This window comes from Canis lupus, chromosome X, assembly GCF_003254725.2.
Source record: "Canis lupus dingo isolate Sandy chromosome X, ASM325472v2, whole genome shotgun sequence".
In the NCBI taxonomy this organism is placed as follows: domain Eukaryota; kingdom Metazoa; phylum Chordata; class Mammalia; order Carnivora; family Canidae; genus Canis; species Canis lupus.
The window spans coordinates 30,527,147-30,539,667 of record NC_064281.1 but is presented as its reverse complement, the minus strand read 5'-3'; the positions used below and the strand labels follow the sequence as shown (position 1 = coordinate 30,539,667).

At 39.2% G+C, this 12,521-nt stretch overlaps 1 pseudogene; it reads right to left on the bottom strand.

Annotated features, from left to right (window-relative positions):
* Positions 1-385: 385 nt before the first annotated feature.
* On the bottom strand, positions 386-1,486 carry LOC112655839 (malate dehydrogenase, mitochondrial-like; annotated as a pseudogene).
* Positions 1,487-12,521: the final 11,035 nt, after the last annotated feature.

Here is a 12,521-nt window from a genome sequence, read left to right as displayed (position 1 = left end):
TCTCCTATTCTGTTCCAGTTCTAATCTGCTGTATAAAAAGGCAGCATTTAGGGGCACCTTATTCAAAACTTCTTACCTTCACAGTGAGCACAGCACGGCATGTACCATTGACCTGAGCAGTACGGATGTGGCTTGTTAGTTATCTTGCTTCTCCAAATTGTAGTTGTAGCCTCCATGCATAATCATTCCTCTTCTCTAGGAGGAGTTTTTATATTTATCATCCCAAATGCAGTGACTGTTCACCATTCGCTAAGATCCACAATGGCTGTTTTCTTCTCCCTACAGATTTTTTTTTTTAAGAAAATGGAAGCCTGCTTTTATTGATGCATGCATCGTTGGACCTGCGATTGGAAAGGGCGGTGACGTTAACATGACACTCGTGGTTAACGCAACGGAAACATGAGGGCAGGAGATGGCTTTGCAGGGACACGATGCCTTCATAGGTTAGGGAAACGGACTGCTTGCTGGCTGCCCTTTCATTTCATGTTCTTCACAATCTCCTCTCTCTTTTTGATGAAGGCCTTCAGCTCGGGGATGGCTTCTGCTATCATCTCTTCAAAAGGGGAGATCTTGCCAATGCCTAGATTCTTCTCGATGCCCTTTTTCCCCAGCAGTAACGGTGTGGAGAAATAGGCACAGTCTGCTTCCTGGGATTTAACAAAGGAATATTCGACAGCCCCTTCCTTGCCGTTCATTGCATCCACAAGGGAGAAGACAAACAGGGCTCCAGCGGACGCCGTGGACAGGGTGGCAGAGCCTGCTCCAGCTTTGGCCTTCACCACCTCGGTGCGGGCCTCCGGGATCTGCCCAGTGACGGCTGTCAGCTGGTCCTGGGGAAGGTCCGCCTTGGGAGCGCACTGAGGGATCAGGGGGATGGTGGTCTTCCCGGCATGACCGCCAATGACAGGAACACTGACTCGTGCGGGATCCAAACCCTTTAGTTCTGCAATGAAAGTGTTGGCCCTGACAATGTCCAGGGTCGTGACCCCGAAGATTTTATTGGGGTCCTAAGCTCCGTGTTTCTTGAAAACCTCCGTTGCAGTTGGGATGGTGGAGTTGACCGGATTTGAAATGACACAGATCATGGCCTCGGGGCAATGCTGGGCGCAGGCAGCCGTCAGGGTGGCCCCAATGAGGCAGTGGGGTTGAACAGGTCATCCCGGGTCATGCCTGGTTCTCTCGGGACTCCGGCTGGAGTAACCACCACATGGCAGCCTTTGAGGCACCCCGGCAGCTGCTCAGGTCCGAGGTGGCCTTTCACGGTTGCTCTGGTCTCGGCGTGGCTCAGATCTGCGGCCACTCGGGTGTATGAGCAACATCGCAGAGGGTCAGGCGGCTCACTAAGGGGCTGTACCTGAGAAGAAGCCAGGGGCCGCCCAATTCCTCTGGAAGCCCCAAGCACAGCTGCTTTAGCATTGCTCTGGGCCGAGGTGCTGAAGCTGCGGCGGCGAGCGGCGCCGGTGGGGCGGGCGAGCGCGGAGGGCATGGTTGGTTGGAGCCCGCGGGAACCGAAGAGCAGGCGCAGGAGCCAGCGGCAGGCAGGTGACACCAACCTTCTCCCTACAGATTGAGGCTATTGTTCTGTGCTGGATCTAGAGGAGTATGTTGGTAGACTTTCTTGTCCTCCCCTTGTGGCTGTGGCTTCCCTCCCACAGGCCTGCATCACAGTGGATATTTCTCTAGGGTCTGTCCAGTCTTTCCGTGAGAGCCTTTTGGGTTTTGTTGGAAAAGGACATGTAAGAGTATACGGACTCCTCCAATTTCCGATGTCAGTTTCAGGGGTTTTGCATTGTCTCACCAGGCCATGTTTGATCTTCACCAATTGCCATTGATTCCACCTCAATTCTTCTTAGCAGTGTCTATGTCTAACCCAGGCGAGTGCATGTTCTTTCATTCTCCCTGCAGTGTCATGATCTTCCTTTAGATTTGGGGCCATTGACCTCAACTCTGGTAGTTCAAGAAAAGCCATATAATTTAAACTTGGTGTAACTCTTTTTTTTTTTTTTTTTTTTTTTTTTTTTTTATTGTTGGGGGGAAAGCAGCACTCCTTTCAACACACTAAAACCCAGGACAGATGGAAGCCAAAACCATTATTTATATAGTTTTAATTATTTTAGCAAGTGGAGTGAAAAATCTACATTTCTAACAGTGCCTTTGACAATGATGTCACTTGTTTTTATACTTACAGTATTCTTACTTGGGTTAAAAAATACAGCTTGTATAAATATTTCATAACTACTAAATTATTTTCAGGATGTTTCAGAAACATTTCAAAATGTTTTCTTTTTATTTCTAGAAGATAAGTGATTGTATAGTTTCCATAGAGATGAAATTTAAAATTTATAATACCCAGTCATCTGATCAAAGTGATATAATAAAGCCTAGATATTGCTCTGTTGGAGTCTGAACAGTAATGTTGCTTTTATTTTCTGTACTCCTCTTTTTTCCAAATTAAAAATGTAAAGCAAAGAATTTCAGTCTAAAATGAGGCCATTGAGAACAAAAATGTATAAATTTCTTGCACACCTTTTTTTCACAAATGTTTTGGCACAAGGTCTAGGATGTTGTAGATGATGGTAGACATGTTCTACACCCTTTATTCATTTAGCTTCATGATTACTTATTTAGTTAAATGTGAAGTCTTTATCTAGACTATGTTGGATTATAGTACTAGAAACAGTAATGGCGATGTTCTGAAAGAGATTGTGTAGTAGGAATTGAATCATTTTATGAAGAATTCAAACACAGTGAGAAATTTTTATCTACAAATGTCCTTAAGAAAATTGATATAACTGTACAGCTATGTATTACATAAATTTTATATAGCTTAGTGGCCATTATTTACTTAGTAGATCACTGGAGATTATCTGTAGGATTTTCCCTTTCAAGTGGAATTATCTGTTGATATTTTAATTTTACTTACATATTTTTATTTTTCTGTACCTCATCAACGTTCCATTCAAACCAAGGGTCCCTTTATCGTTGTTGTCCTGTGAGCCACTTTTTCTCTTTGTACATTCTGTTTTCTCCTATCCACTGCGACAGATAATTAGAAAAGGACTCCATTACCCGTTATACTGGAAATACAATGGAATGTGAATTCAATGTGATGGAGTGATGCATGCGATGTCAGGGCATTAATTTCTTAAGGACTGATAGGACAAGATCAGTGACATGATATCACTTTTATCGAACTAATTTCCAATTTAATACTTTAAGACACTAAAGTTAAGTATAATGAGAAGAGCTTATATATTTTCCTCAGCCACTCTAACCCTCTGAAATTACATCTAACTGTATGTTTTTTATTTCACATACTTTTGTTGGTCCAGAGTGTTCAATATCCACCTGTAAATTTTAGAAATAAAAATAAATTTATTTTGATATTATATTACAAATGTGCTACATATTGCAAATACACATAGATTTCAGCATGCTTATAATTTTGCAGTTTAGGTGAATATATAATTATTCATATCATAAAAACAGCATAATAAATTTCAAGAGCTCTTATCTATATTATAAGTTCTCTTTCCCCACAGAAATCGATTTATATTTTCTGTGTATCTGACTTAAAAAAGTATAATCTTTGGCATATTTATGAGGAATATAAATATTCCTATTTATTTGGACTCTAGTGCACATGGCCCTAGAATATTCTAGAGCTCATGAGGAAAAATATTAATGCTATGGTTTAGTGTAATTACTTTCTGTATGGATAAATTATATTTTATTTTTGCAAGATCACTGATAGCTTCTCCTTCATCTACATAGAAAAATATACATATATTCTATAAATGCTTAATTTAATACTTAAGCTTATTTTTGAGATAGTTACAATTATATTTATCTTCCACAATTAAAGACTTACTAGCCTGTTTAGTTTATAAATGGACAAGGAATTCAGAAAATGAAAATTTAAAATATTTAATTGTTTAAATATACATTATTAAGGGGTATTTGAATAGGTAGTTTGAGTAAGGAATTGTTTGAATAGGAAAAATATTTAAAGCATAAAAACAAACAGAACATTTGTTATAGTGTCACACTAATTTTTGCAAAATTATAGAGATTGTTATTGTCCCAATGGGCAAATTCATTGGTCCATGGTGACCAGCTGAATTAGTCATATAGTTCTATTCATGGAACAGATTCCCTGTGTACTAACCTAGTAACCTAGTCTTCTTTAATATAGTCTGTATCTTTTAGCTACAGTTTGTGTAGTAGTATCTCTTTGTGTATTTAGTAGTCATTACTGTCATCTTGTATGTTTTTTGCCCGTTAGCAGTCATCTGTTTTGGGGAGAAGAGGTATGTGTGTGTGCATCCATGTATTTATCGATACTCATTTTATATCAGTTATTTGTTTGTTTATGTATAAATACCAGAAAAATGACAGGATAATGCATACCAAGGAAGTTTTATATTTCATAGCTGACATAGTCTGACATAGTTTATTTTCTGCTATCTCAAGTATGATCATATAAATTAAGAGTCAAAGTACCTGCAGATATTTCTCTGTGGCAATCAGGTAGAGAATAACATATTTGTCATACTGACTGGTGAATTGTTGGAACACCCCTACCTCAGAACTGATTAATTGTGCAGTGTTTTTATTTTTTTTGTATATTTTTTAATTGAAGTTCCATTTGCCAACATATAGTATAACACCCAGTGCTCATCCCATCAAGTGCCACCCTCATTGCCTGTCACCTAGTCACCCTATCCCCCCGCCCACCTCCCCTTCCACTACCCCTTGTTCATTTCCCAGAGTTAGGAGTATCTCATGTTTTGTCACCCTCTCTGATTTTTCCCACTTATTTTCTCTCCTTTACCTATAATCCCTTTCACTATTTTTTATATTCCCTGTATGAGTGAAACCATATAATGTTTGTCCTTCTTCGATTGACTTAACTTCACTCAGCATAATACCTTCCGATTCCATCCACATTGAAGCAAATGGTGGATATTCGTCGTATCTAATGGCTGAGGAATATTCCATTGTATACATAAACCACAGCTTCTTTATCCATTCATCTTTCGATGGACGCCAAGGCTCCTTCCACAGTTTGGCTACTGTGGACATTGCTGCTATAAGCATTGGGGTGCAGGTGTCTCAGTTTTTCAGTGCAGTGATTTTAAAAAGAAGTTCAGATAATAGTAAGAAAGATGTCAAGGTAAGAGAACCACAATCATGCATATTTTTAAAAACATTACAGTGTGCTTGAGTCGAAGAGTGCTGATTGTCCACTTCCTTGTTTTTTTCTTTGCTTCATTGAGCTATAATTGATATATAACTTTTGTGTAAATTTAAGGTATACAGCATAATGGATTGATATATGTTTAGATTGTGAATTTATCACCATAATAAAGTTAATCCATAAGCTAGAGCATTTTATTTTTTTAAAGATTTTATTTATTTGACAGAGAGAGAGCACAAGAGAGAGTGAGCAGAGGGGAGAGGCAGAAGCAGACTCCCTGCTGAACAGGAAGCCCACTGTGGGACTCTATCCTAGGACCACAGGATTACGATCCAAGCTGAAGGCAGATGCTTGAGCTAAAGGCAGATGCTTAACTGACTGAGCCACCCCGGTGCCAGGCTAGAGCATTTTAAAGCAGGGGTTCTTCACCTTTAGTAGTCTGGTGAAGTCTATGGACCCATCCCCCAACCCCCCCCCTCAAATTTTCTCAATACAGAAAATAAAAGTCCCAGGATTTTAAAGGGAGCTACTTATATTGGAAAACAGTTATCAAAATATTAAACTTTTGATATGGTAATATGCATACTTCTTGATTGCTTTAACTAACAAGATTCAGTGGTGTTTCAGATAGCCACTTTGAAGTATAATGGAGAAATTTGTTTTTTAAGAATTTCATTTATTTATTTGAGAGAGAGAGAATGTGAGAGAGAGAGAGAGCACGAGCTCAGGGAAAGAGCAGAGGGAGAGGGAGAAGCAGATTTCCGGCTGAGCAGGAAGCCTGATCCTGGGCTCTATCCCAGGACCCTGGGATCATGACCTGAGCTGAAGGCAGACACTTAACGGCTGAGCCACCCAGGCACCCTGGGGAAAGATTTTGTAAGACATAACATCCGTTTACTTATACATCATTTGAGCAGTGCTTGCAGAGTGCTCAGTTCTTACATTTGTTGTCTTCACTTAGTTGTCATACCCCCAAATGGCAATAATTAAAATTAGTAATAGATTAACAAGACAGAGATTATGATTCTGTCAACAGTAAACAGAAAAATCTGTAATAACTGAATTTTCCACTTCCAGCCAGCCGACCTAATTTAATTTTTCCTTTCTTTTTACAATTTCCTTTTCATTTTAAGGACTATGACTGAGACCATGTGTTACAGCCTTAATTTTAGAAATACAAGCTTAGATAAAATGCCTCCTTTTTAAAGAAATGGAAGGATTCACATAAATTAGCTTTAATGCCCTAACATTTTTTCCACTTGTAATAAATAAATACGCCACCAGCAAAATGAAAAGTACATTTTGAGCAAGCTGTGGATTGCTCTTAAAAGTTTTGTACTTTTGAATATATATGAAGATACTGATTTGGAGCAGTTCATCTCTTAAGGCAAGCATTTTGGTAATGAAATGTTTTAACCCCGGTAGTATAATGATTTATTTTTGGGCCAGTCATTATTTTTAGATCTATCCGATGCCTGCTAGGAAGTCAAGTTTACTGCTATAATGTTTGTGTTTTGTATAATACTGGTAAAAAGGGAAATAATCTGTCAAGTGCTTCCACAATGGCAAGGCAATCTCCTTCGCCCTCTTCCCTAAAGTGATGATTCTTCTGAGATCTGTAGTGTTCCTCAAGCAGTATTTGTTGTTTAGCTGCAAATAGATGATTATAATAATTAGAGGAAGATCTGTTTTAAATAAGTTCAGCTTTAGGATTCAAGTATTTTGGTCAAAGTTGTCTGAACCTGAGTTTAGTAAGGAGTGAAAAGTGCCCACAGGTACAGAAGGACAAAGTCATCCTGACTTGAATTTCTGACAGTGAACTTGGGCCCTTGTAATCCTTCTGACATTTAGTCTTACAATTTCTCAAAAAGTCAATATGATGATCCGGCAAAATCAAATACCAATGATGCAATCTTTATTTTTTAATTGAATTCCAGATGAACTAATTGGGAACGAGTCTAATCCTTATGGAAAGGGAAATTCCTGTAGCACTGTATCATTAAATTCAAGGGTAAAAGAAATCTATGTTTATGTATTATTCAGAAAGCAAGTTGACCACAAAATTGAACATTCAGTTCCTTGCAGGAACAAAAATATCTTCCCTAGTGTGATGAGAACATAGCTATTATGAGTTGCTGCCTAGGCATTGACAGTATCACAACCCTGCTCACCACCCCTGGTCTGGACCTTGAGATAAGGACTGGAGCTTCGAATTCTTACCACGTGCTTCTGCTTTGCTTTTATCAGGGCACCTTTTAAAGTAACTACTTGGAGTTAAACCCACGAAAAGTTAATGACCTCTGCCCCAACCACCTATTTAATAGGTGCTTGCTCCTCTGCCCTCTATCTCCTTCCTGATGACTGGTGACTCAGGAGGAGGAAATGCCCTTCCCCATCCTCACTGTGTCCCCACCCTACTCTTGTTTCCGGGGCTTGTAAGTAGTAAATCTTTACTTCCTTTGTGTGGGTATAATGAGAGTGCATTTTCAATCCAAATGATCCTGGGGTTTTCATTTCTCCAGAGTGGGAGCTGGGATGCTGAAGGAGCTGCCTGCCAATCCCTTATAGGTGGCTCTGGGCCTCCTCATTAAGCACGTCATAATCTGAATAATTTTAACTTAAACCAGTGACAGGCCCTCCAACACACCTAGTTTGCTTCATACAAATCTATTTGTTTTACTTTGATTCCAGTTTTATCTGCTGTGTCTCTGATCTAATTATTTCAATGATAAAAGAATATAAATGAAATATAACTGAAGGAGTTAGAGAGGGTAAAGAACAGTTGATTCTTGAACAATGCAGGGGTTAAGAGCCCTAACCTTTTGCATAGAAAATCTGCACATAACTTTTGATTGCCCACAATCTTAACTACTGATAACTTACTGTTTACCAGAAGCCTTATCAACAAAATACACAGGCGATAAACAGATATTTTGATTGTTATATGTATTATATATTGTATTCTTACAGGAAACTAAGATAGGGAAGATAGGGAAGATTTTATTTAAGAAAATCATAAGAGGGGCACCCGGGTGGCTCAGTGGTTGAGCTCAGGTCGTGATCCCAGGGTCCTGAAATTGAGGCCCGCATCAGACTCCTCACAGGGAGCCTGCTTCTCCCTCTGCCTATGTCTCTGCCCTTTTCTGTGTCTCTGGTGAATAAATAAATACAATCTTTAAAAAAGAAAGAAAGTCATAAGAGACTGGGGTGCCTGGGTGGGACAGTTGGTTAGGCATCTCTCTCTCTCTCAAAAGATTTTTTTTTAAAAGATTATTTATTTTAGAGAGAGAGAGAATGTGTGCACATGAGCAGGGGGAGGGACAGAGAGAAAGGGAGACAGAGAATCTCAAACTGACTCCATGCTGAGCACTGAGCCCAAAGCATGGGGCTTGTTCCCATGACCCAGAGATCATGACCTGAGCTGAAATCAAGAGTCCAGTGCTCAACCAACTGAGCCTTCCAGGATCCCCATAAATAAAATAAAATAAAAAATCATAAGATATTTACAGTACTGTATTTTTCTTTAAAGAGCCATGTATGAGTGGATTCACACAGTTCAAACCCATGTTGTTCAGGGTCAACTGTAGTTTTAATATTATATAATAATGGCTGTTTCTATTACTTAACTAAAAAACATTCATTATTAACAATTCATGAAATTCCTGAGGTAATATGGATAGCCCCTGGCCATTTAATCCAATCCCACTTAGATGACGTTATACCGTTATCAGACATACGATCTTCCATGCTTCTATACATACTTGGGGACAAACAATTTTTTAAATAGAAAACCAATGAGTCATCTTTACATTTTTCTTTATTTTTTTAAGTACATTCCCACGTCCGTTGTGGAGCTCAACGTAGGCCTGAACTTACCCTGAGATCATGACCTGAGCTCAGATCAAGAGTCAGACGCTTAATCGACTGAGCCACCCAGGTGCCCCGAGTCATTCTACATATTAATGCGGAATATACTTCAGTTGTTTTAACAGTGACCAAATGACGATGACAATTTTTTTATTTCTGTTTCACAGGAAAGCCTGGACTTATAGGAGGTCCAGGGAGTTGGTGTCTATGCCTTTTAGATCATCCAGGGACCCAAGTTCCTTTTCTGTTGTTGCTTCACCATCCCCTGTGTTGTCCTCCTCTGCATGTCAATTGTGCTGTCACATCTGCAGTGGAGAGCAAGCTGGTTTCCTTGAAAGCCATGACCCAAAGATGCACACAATATTTATATTTGTATGCCATTGGTCAGAAGTCAGTCATATGGACACGACTAGCTGCAGTTGAGGCTGGGAAGTGTTGTCTCTTGACAGATCAAGATAAAATTGGGTGACTTTTTATTACTAACAAAGGAAAAAGAAGGAAATAAATATTGGGGAGACAATTGGCAGTCTCTGCCATATTTTATTTACTTTGGATTTATGAAATCTATTCATCTATTCATCTATCCATCGAAAAGTACTCATTGAGCACCTGCAATACATGAAATACTTTTCTGTGCCTGGAAACACCATGGTGTGAGAAGCTTGCCCTCATATACACCATCTCTTACAGCAAGGAGTGCTGTCTCCAGGCTTTAGGATAGAGTCGTGGGCAGTTTCTCGGCAGTATGTCAAATCCCTTACTGAGACTAGAAAAATCTTCTCTGAGCTCCACTACACTGGACTAGGACTAACAATCCCTGTTCCCTGTGACTAAAACATTTCCCAGGACACAGAACTTTCAGTGAGTGCTGTTCCTTAGTGCTACTTCCAAAGTGTAGTCTTGACAATATACATGGAAGAGTACAGGGACTATTAAATATTTCCTGCAGTAATCTGCCCCAGATTTTCCCAGTCAGTGGTTTTGGGGAAGTGTTTTTCTTGTGCAACCCACTGCCTGCTGCTTTTATCTCTTGTTCTCACTTTTTCTTTCTCCTCTCTCCCTAATTAGGGCTCCCTCCACTCAGCAGCACCCATGATTCTTTTCTCCCCCAAATCACATCTTTGCACCTCCTACCTTCCATGTTATGGCCTCTTTTCTCTCTATAGTTATGTGTAGTTTGTTCTCTCGGTCCTCATATTGATTTCCTGGGTGTTCAAAATCATTTGATAATATGATTATCAAATGGTCCTCCTGCTACTCCGCCATCTTACCTTAAGGCAGAGGGTCCTCCTCTACTCTGCCATCTTAACTTCTCCTCCCTAAATGTTTCTTAACAAACAAACACACAAAAAAACATTCCCAGAAAAATTTTCTTCCCACATACCCGACTACATCCCATAGGTTCTTAGGAATTACAGAAAAAGTGATATCTCAGAGAATTGCATTCTTTTTATTTACCAGCTAGATATAAGGAATACTCATTTTGCAAAATAAAGGAGACAGTATTATTAAGTCATACCATTAAATTTTAATAATGCTATTTTTAATAGTTGCTATTTTCTTTAATCTGAGTAAATTTTAATTTTGTAATTGCAAATGAGTTCAAATTAATCACAGAAGTCATAAATTTATAAACAACACTGGAATATAACCACAAGGAAAGTACAGACTATTCTATTGGCAACATTCCCAATTATTTTTTATGGAATTATTTCTTCAAATTAAAATTGGACAGATGGAAACCAATCCCATTTATCTTGGAAATATTATTATAACCTGGAACTAGAATTTCCCTCAGTAAAATACTTAGAGGAATTTTGGAAATTTAATATTTTTTAAAGATTTTTATTTGTTTATTTGTTTGAGAGAGAGAGAGCCAGGGGAGGGGCAGAGGGAGAGGGAAGAATTTCAAGCAGACTCCTCACTGAGTGCCAAGCCCAACATAGGGCTTGAGCCTAGGATCCTGAGATCATGACTGAGCCAACATCAAAAGTTGGATTCTTAATAGACTGAGCCACCCAGGCATCCTTGGAAATTCAATTTTTAATATATGAAACCCTATAAGCTTTCCTTTCTTCAAATAATAGTAAAAACTGACTAACAAGCAAATAAGGGAAGCAGATTTTTTTAAAAGACTTTATTTGTTTATTCATGAGAGACACACACACAGAGAGGCAGACACACAGGCAGAGGGAGAAGCAGGCTCCATGCAGGGAGCCTGATGTGGGACTTGATCCTGGGACTCCAGGATCATGCCCTGGGCCGAAGGCAAACACCAACTGCTGAGCCACCCAGGTGTCCCATGAGAAGCAGATATTAGAGTGGATTAGCCTAAGAGTTCAAATGTGTAACACTTAACTGCCAAGTTTCAGGGCTCAAATAAATTTTTAAGTATTTCATGATTAAAATGGAACAAAATTTTATTTTTAAAAGATTTTATTTATTTGACAAAGAGAGCACAAGCAGGGAGAAGTGGCAGAGGGAGAGGGAGAAGCCGACTCCCCACTGAGCACAGAGACTGATATGGGGCTCAGTCTCAGGATCCTGGAATCATGACCTGAGCCCAAAGCAGATGTTTAACTGACTGAGCCACCCAGGTGCCCCTGGAACAAAAATTTTAAAACAAGCAAATGATATTTTTTTTCTAAAGATTTTATCTATTTACTCATGAAAGACACAGAAAGAGAGTCAGAGACATAGGCAGACAGGGAGCCTGATGCAGGATTCAATCCCAGGATCATGCCCTGAGCCAAAGACAGATGCTCAACCACTGAGCCACCCAGGTGCACCAGGCAAATGATATTTATAGTACTTTAGGAATGGCCATTCAGATGTGAAAAGATTGTGTCATTCTGCTACACTTAAGTGAAATCTAGTGGCTGATAAGTTTCATTGTAGAAACTGGGGGCACTTGAGTGGCTCAGTTGGAGGTCATGATCCCAGGGTCCTGAGATTGAACCCCTGCATCAGGCTCCCTGCTGGGTGGGTAGTCTGCTTCTCCCTCTCCCTCTGCCTGCCATTCTCCCTGCTTGTGCTCTCTCCCTGTCAAATACATAAATAAAATATTTTTTAAAAATTTAACTAAAGAAATTATAAATCTGATAATAGGAACTGATCAAATGTTACTACCTAAAATATCTGAAATTTACTAACAAGGTAGGTCCTAAAAGTTTTTACCACAGGAAAGAAAACATGTGTTTTTTGGAACTACATGAGGTGATAGATGTTAACAAAACTTACTGTGGTAATCATTTCCCAACATATGTAAATAAAGGTATTATGCTATACACTTCAAGTTTATACAATACCGTAGGTCAATTATATATCTATAAAACTGAAAAAAAAATTAAAGTTACTACCTAAAAACTGCATACTTTCTCCTAGATGAGCAAGATTTCTAAGAAAGCTGCCAACACATTTTGGGAAATTTGAAAGGCATGTTAGGATAATAATC